The sequence below is a fragment of the Sturnira hondurensis genome, unplaced genomic scaffold (assembly GCF_014824575.4).
Source record: "Sturnira hondurensis isolate 20B ecotype Veracruz unplaced genomic scaffold, ASM1482457v3 Scaffold0015056, whole genome shotgun sequence".
Taxonomy (NCBI): Eukaryota; Metazoa; Chordata; class Mammalia; order Chiroptera; family Phyllostomidae; genus Sturnira; species Sturnira hondurensis.
In genome coordinates this window covers 7,781,327-7,788,999 of record NW_028087687.1, presented here as the reverse complement: position 1 = coordinate 7,788,999, position 7,673 = coordinate 7,781,327, and the positions used below count along the sequence as shown (strand labels likewise).

Sequence of the window (7,673 nt, the reverse complement as noted above, 5' to 3'; positions counted from 1 at the left end):
TTATACAAATCCCTAGAACTCCACAAAAAAACTAATAAAAACAATAAACAACTATAGTAAAGTTTCAGAATATAAAATCAATGTACAAAAATCTACTGCATTCCTCTTTATTAACAGTGAAAATTCAGAAGAAAAAATTCCCTTGGCAATTACAACAAAAAGAATAAAATATCTAAGAATAAACTTCACAAAGGATGTGAAGGACCTATACACTGAAAAAACACAATGAAATGGAAAGATATTTTGTATTCATGGATTGGAAGAATCAATATAGTTAAAATATCCATATTACCCAAAGCAATATGCAATCCCCATCAAAATCCCAATGATATTTTTTAAAGAAGCAGAACAAAAAAATCACAAGATTTTTATGGAACCACAAAAGACCTCATATAGCCAAAGCAGTCCCGAGAAAAAAATAACAAAGCCAGAAGTATTACACTCCTTGACTTCAAATTATACTAAAAAAATAGTTTTCGGGGGTGCTTTTTGTTTCTTATCCAAATAACTAGTTGGAAGATGGCACTGTTCACTGAGTCAAAAAATAAAATAAAATTTATCTCTCTTCTGCTTAAGTAAAGACTATTAATAGCTGCTCCCTTTTAATTAGCCAGCAACTAGTTTGTATTTCTACAAATACCCTAAAACATTTTCTCCTTCCACTTTACATATGGATTTTGAAAATACAAGCATGTTTTCTTAACCACTCAATGTTTTTTAATTCTGTTATGCATATTTTTAAAAATAGCTAGTTATCTACATTCCTAAGGTGTTTTCCCCCTTTAATGTACAAATACTATGTAACAATTTCAGAAAAACTAGGAATCATAGTAAAAAAAGCAAAATAAAATAAAAATTACTTATCCCAAATATTATCCCAAATATTTAGTATAGAGGTCATCAGTATTCAAATGTTTTTTCAAATGTTTTAATGACTTTTTATATTACCTATTCTGGAATTAAGTTTTTGAATTTATTGTTTTCTGTTAATTAAAAATTTTCAAAGAAATTAGTATCATTTTGTTTAAATATTCCAATAATTAAAAGGATATTTTTGTTAACTTTTTAAATAGCTCTTAATCTTCATTTTTTACTAAAATAGTTATGGAATAGATTAGTAAATTATGTAAAATTTTAAATAAAATAACTTCTTTCTGTCTTTACAAATCCCCACAGAGTTTTGTGTTTTGAAAATTTTGCTTAGAACAAGTCACTTCATTCTGTGTTCAGAACCAATGTGAATATTCTCCTTTCAGTGTGATTATGGTGGGTCAGTATCAGTTCCTGACATCGCTTGATTATTGCCAATGAAGACAAGAATACTAAGAATTTGTGCTCCAGAGGGTTTAAGATATAAAAACAAAACTTTTAAGTCTATTCCATGGGCACAGGCAACCATTCAGCAGTGTCTGAGTTTATCTTCTCAGGACTCACAAGTAATCCTGATCTTCAAATCATTCTTTTTGGGATATTCCTCATTATCTGTTTAGCAAGTGTCCTGGGTAACCTTGGTTTGATTATGCTCATCCAAGTCAGTCCTCAACTTTACACACCCATGTGCTTTTTACACACCTATACTCAGCCACCTGGCTTTCGTTGATTTTTCTTTCACTTCTTTCGTCACCCTGAACACCTTGGTGAATTTTCGGTGTGAAGTTAAAAGTATATTATATGCATGGGCCATCCAGGTGTGCTGCTTTTTGTATTTGGGAACAGTACCTGCTTTCAATCATGGCATATGATTGGTATGTTGCCATCTGTAACCCTTTGCTCTGTGTCATCATCATGCCTAGAAAACTCTGTAATCAAATCATTGCTAGCACATACATTTATGGATTCACTGTGGGTCTTGTACAGGCAGTTGCGACATTCCCCTTGTCCTTTTGTGACTCCAGCGTGGTCAACCACTTCTACTGTGATGACGTTCCTTTGGTTGCTCTGGCCTGTACTGACACCCAAGTCAAAGAGCTGCTGTTGTTAATCATTGCTGTATTCAATACTCTTTGCTCTCTTCTGATGGTGATCATTTCTTGTGTCTTCATCCCTTTTGCCATCCTAAGGATCCATCCTGCTGAAGGAAGACAGAAAGCTTTTTCTACCTGTGCTTCCCATCTGACTTCCATCACAATATTTTATGGGACAATCATTTTTATGTAGCTACTGCCCAAGTCAAGCCATTCTCTGAACACAGATAAATTTGCTTCGGTGTTTTATGTGGTAGTGATTCCCATGTTAAACCCCTCCACCTACAGCTTGAGAAACCAGGAGGTAAAAAACTCACTGAAAAGAATGAAAGAAAACTTGTGCTTAGCTATTAAATAGCTGAAAATTATTTGGACGAGGGGGGATCAGAGGACTTTGAGTTATGTCTTGTCTACAGTCACAATGCTGATAAATAGTATAGTCAAATTCTTCCTTCAATAGTAGAGCCACTCTGAATGGCTCAGAGTCACTGAAAATATATCTCACCTACTGTCATTCTCAGTGATTTCCATATGAAGGGAATTTTGTAAATTTGGAGTTGTTGAATTGTAAAAGGAGAGAGAGAGAGAGAAATCTGAATCCTGTCTATCACTTTACCTTCATAACTAAAGAAACAGAGAATGGGAAAATAGTAGCTGTATCTGAATATTGTGTCATTTTGGGACATTTCATCAGTACTGAAATAGATCAACATTGGTATCTTGTATTTCAAGCTTGCTGGATAATCTGGAAGATGTGTCAAAATTTAATGGTAAGAATTTTGGGTTCAAACATTCTGGATAATTCTCTGCATTCAGCTGAAAGAATAGCACCAACAGAACTACCTTGACATTGAGCATCTAGTGACAGAGTCTGTATCAATTTAGGTCATTTCAGCCAGTCAACACCATTGTAATTCATTGATTATTCTATGTAAGTTGTGGTTAGGCATGTAGACTCTTCATTCCCACAGTGTGTATAACAATTTTAGCTTTTCCAAGTAATAGCTGTTGCCATTGATAAATTGCATTTTTGTATCTTGGTTTCCTCATCTTCAAAAGACAGTAATATTTCCTTTCTCTCAGACTGATTATAAGACTAGATAAGATTATGAACATAAAAAGCATTGCATAGTTCCTAGCACATAGCAAGCACTTCATAAATGTTGACTATTATATTTAATTATTAACACCGGTGTACCAATGATCTTTTTTTTTGAGTACTCATAATGGGATAATAGCTTTTTAAAAAACAACTGGCAGCATAATGTTCTAACCCACAGACATAAACACCAGTGTGGTGGTGGGCAGAGGAGGGGTGGATAGAGAGTGGGTAGAGGTGGACAAAGGAGGGGAAAATGGGGACATCAGTAATTGTGTCAACAATAAACAGTAATTTAAAAATAAAGGGAAAATGAAAAGATAAAAGTGAAGAATTATTTTATTGTGATCTCTAAAACAATTTAATTCTTTTAAATTTCTTTTTGTGTGTATGAGCATATTTTAAACTGAATTTTTTAAGTTCCCCCATTACTGCTATTAAAATAAGCATATTTATTTTCTTGAAAAAAGAAGCCACTTTTGTTACCTGTAGTAAAAATTGCTTAGTAAATTATGAATTTTTTATTTCTAAACTTTTCAAAGTAAAAATAAAGCTATAACCTATGAAATATTTTTCTGTATGAAAAATATGCCAGTTGACGTGCTTTAAATGGGCTGTCTCACTTAAGTTTCATAACACCCTTCTAAGATGGGTATTTTATAGAATAAAAACAAACTCAAAAACAGTTTCATAATTTATTAACACACGTTGCTAGTAAACGGAAAAACCAGAGTTCACTTTTTCCATTTGCAAAGCTTACATTTTTAGTGACTATCTTAAATTCTAACTGCAGTTATGCAACATTGAAAAAACTGAACAGTGACTCACAAATTGTCACACAACACTAGACTCAAATTAAATTTTTCAGATGTCAAACACATAATTAGAATGGTATGTGAGCCTGAACATGGCACAATAAGCAGGTCCCCCATGTTGCTCACATACTCGGACAAAGAGTAAAGGGAAAAGTCACCATATATGGGGCAAAGGGCCTTCTGCCTTTATCATCTCATTCCACATCAGTACTGTTAATTTCAAATGTTTCTCAGAATCTCCCATCTCCCCTCAAAGCCAGATTGTTAGCTGTTCTTATAAAGCCTAACTATAATTCACTTTGACACTTCGATGTCAACGGGTCCTCTTTGCTTATATAACTGCCTTGGTTTAGAACCTAAGAAAAGGACCTGAACAACTCTGGAGCATAATTTCCTCATATAAATTGAGACTTGGATAAATCATCTCAAATGGGCATTAACCTGTGTGATTATTTACATAACAAGATATCAACACTTTGTGTTTAATTTAATTACATACAGACCAAAGTAAGTACCAAGAAAGTCTGAGGAAAAAAAGAGTACATATTTACATACTTATAAATATGTACTGACTCATGATTCTTTATAGACTGCACTTTAATTTACTGGATGAGATAAATCTTCTAGAAGTGGGCATCTCTGACCTAATACATAAATGAGAAATAATATTGAGAGAATATGAGGGAATTATAGGTAAGCATTAAAAAGTATAAATTAAATGTATTAGAATCCTTATATTCTAAACAGATTTTTTAAATTTTATGTTTCTAAAGCAAATGCTTTTTTAATGTGCTAAAATAATTTCTTTTTAAAATTTACTGTTGTTCAATTACAGCCATCCCATTTTTCCCCCATTGCTCTCCCCTCCCCTTCCCCCTCTATTCCTAGAGTCAGTCCTCCCCCCTTTGTCCATGCCCATGAGTCCTCTGTTCATATTCTTTTACTTGCCCCTTCCCTTTTTTCCCCCTGCCATTCCCCTTCCCCCTCCCATCTGGTCACTGTCAGTTTGTTCTTTATTTCAATGTCTCTGGTTATATTTTGCTTGCTTGTTTGTTTCATTGATTAGGTTCCACTTATAGGTGAGCTCATATGGTATTTGTCTTTCACAACCTGGCTTATTTCACTTAGCATAATGCTCTCTAGTTCCATTCAATGCTGTCGTGAAGGGTAGGAGCTTCTTTCTTTCTGCTGTGTAGTATTCCACTGTGTAAATGTACCACAGTCGTTTTATCCACTCATTTATCGACAGGTACTTAGGCTGTTTCCAGCACTTGGCTGTTGCAAATAATGCTGTTTTGAACATTTGTGTGCATATGTCTAATTAAAATCATGTTTTAAAGAAATTTTAATTATATGCTTTTTACAATTATTCTTTTTTGAAGGTAAAATGGGTTAAAGACCACTTACTTTATCTACTTTGTAAATCTTAATTTTAACATATTAAACTTGATGTGTGTGACATTTGTTAGTATTGGTAAGAGGACTAAATGAGTTAATAAAGCTACACATGTAAAATTAGGGCAAACAGAGGTAAATACCAGATAAACTTCAGCTATATCTTTTTTCTGTTAATGTTAGTCCAGAAATTTTAGTATTGGGTGACAGTCTTTTATTTAAATAAAACATTTAAAAACAAGTTATACAGAAAGTGTGCTCTTCTTAGGAGAACAGTTAAGTCTTCACCTAACAGGCTGAAAAGAATAGAAGAAGAACTAAATCAAAGAAAATATTAGAAAGTCTGAAGCTTTAAGTACTACCATGCAAGAATAACTGCTTCAATTTTAATTGAAAGTAGACCACAAATTAGTTGTAGGTACAAAAAAATACATTTTATTTATAGGAAAATGTCTTCAAAATGATCCATGGCACTGCCCATAATGATGATAAAGCTGCTATTACCAGTGCTGTATTAGTTCTCAATGACCGTGTCTTGATCTTACTTGTATTTCCACCTAAATGTTTATACACCAGTTTGTAAGATGAGAATTTTTCTTATTTTACAAGTAACTGCAGCTTTTTATGCCACCCAACTGGGAGGAGCAAGCATCAACTTTGGGGCCAAACTTTTTGAAATCGATCACGTTCTTCACTAATCTTGGACACCACCAATGATGGATTATTTTTTTTTTAATCAGCCTCTTGATTCTATGTCCAGATACAAAAACATTATGGAGACTGCATAAAGAAGGGTGAAAATACAAACATTTTCTACTAATATACCTGGAGATGATTGGAAGAGTGTTGATTTTGATGCTGTGACTGAGGGACTGGAATTTCAGAGATGAGCCCTGCTACCTGGACCAATGGCTGGCATATAGTTCTATAGGCTGCACAGAACTATATGCATCTGCTCAGGAAGAAGCTGAATAACATGTCTATTAAGTACACTAGAATGCCTTGATTACTGAGAAAAATCAGGTATACCTTAAGAAGTGATTGCTGATAGTAAGGAATTAAAATTATGTAAAGATATGAAACTTGAGCCTGGCTGGTGTAGCTCAGTGGATTGAGCGTGGGCCTGTGAACCAAAGGATCATGGTTCAATTCCCAGTTAGGGCACATGCCTGGGTTGCAGGCCAGTTCCCAGTAGGGAATGCATGAGAGGCAACCATACACTGTTTCTGTCCTTCTCTCCTTCCCTTCCCCTCTAAAGATAAATAAATAAAATAAAATAAAATTTTACTAAGACTCTTTGATTAAGTGCCTGGCAGACAATAGAATCCAGCCAAGTCTGAACTTACTTAAAGACAAAGACTGACAATCTTTTGAGTGCTTAATGAATTAAACTTTAATTGCATAATAGCACATGTTTATATAAGAAACATTTACTTAGTACTTACTATCATAAAATATTTTTCTAAGCATTTTGTAAATATTAACTTGCTTAGTCTTCAAAAGAAACCAATGAGTCAGGTCCTCCTGTTCTTGAATGCAGGTTCTGCTGCCTGCCTCAATAAAAGCTGAATTTCTGAGACAGGTGCTGGTGAAGAAGAAAGATTTATTCAAGTGCCAGCCACCTGAGAAGATTAGGGACTGTTGTGCCAAAGCCCATCTCAACATCTCTGTGCAGGCAGAGGTTTTTATAAGGAGGGAGAGAGGAACAGAACAAAGGGATAAAGGGTAGGGGGTTGAAAAGTTCTCTGTGTGAAGACAAGCACATCCCATTTCAGTGAGGACCTCAAAACTGGTCAAGCAATGGTCTGGTTGTGTCATCCTGGTTTTACAGCAGAATGTCAGCAAAGCTCCCAGAGTTGAGATGACTGAAAGTTGGAATCTGTATCTTCTGAAGTTTGTTCCTAGAATTCTTACAAACATGCTGCTTATCTGTAAGTGGGATGGGTTACAATTCCCCACTGTAACACTATTATTTTCTAAAACTGGGGAAAGAGTCACAGAGTTCAGGCTGATTGTCCAAGGTTGCACAGCTAATAAAGGAAGGAGATGGAACTCAAACTCAGGCAGTCTTGGTCCCAGAGTCCTGAGTTCTAACAAAAACATGTTAGAGATCTACTGCTGCCTTTGTTTGAGATCCACAAGTGTGTGTTTATGAGTGTTCCTGTGTTTGAACATAGTCTCAGTGGTCTCTAAAGGCTGAACAGGTGTCTGAATCATACCGAGTTTCCAGGATTGGCCTAAGTCTTTGTAGAAAATTTCAAGGTCTGTCAAAGTAACAGTCACATTTTCAGTTTTATACTGAAAGAAATACATGTAATGTCAGCAAAAGAAAGCCTGATAGCATTCCTTTTTTGCTATTGTTATTGTTTTTTGCTATTGTTACCAAACCATCTATTGTTA

At 34.7% G+C, this 7,673-nt stretch overlaps 1 pseudogene; it reads left to right on the top strand.

Moving 5' to 3' along the window:
* Positions 1-1,336: 1,336 nt before the first annotated feature.
* Positions 1,337-2,322, top strand: LOC118999606 (olfactory receptor 5AL1-like; annotated as a pseudogene).
* The last annotated feature ends 5,351 nt before the right edge of the window (positions 2,323-7,673 follow it).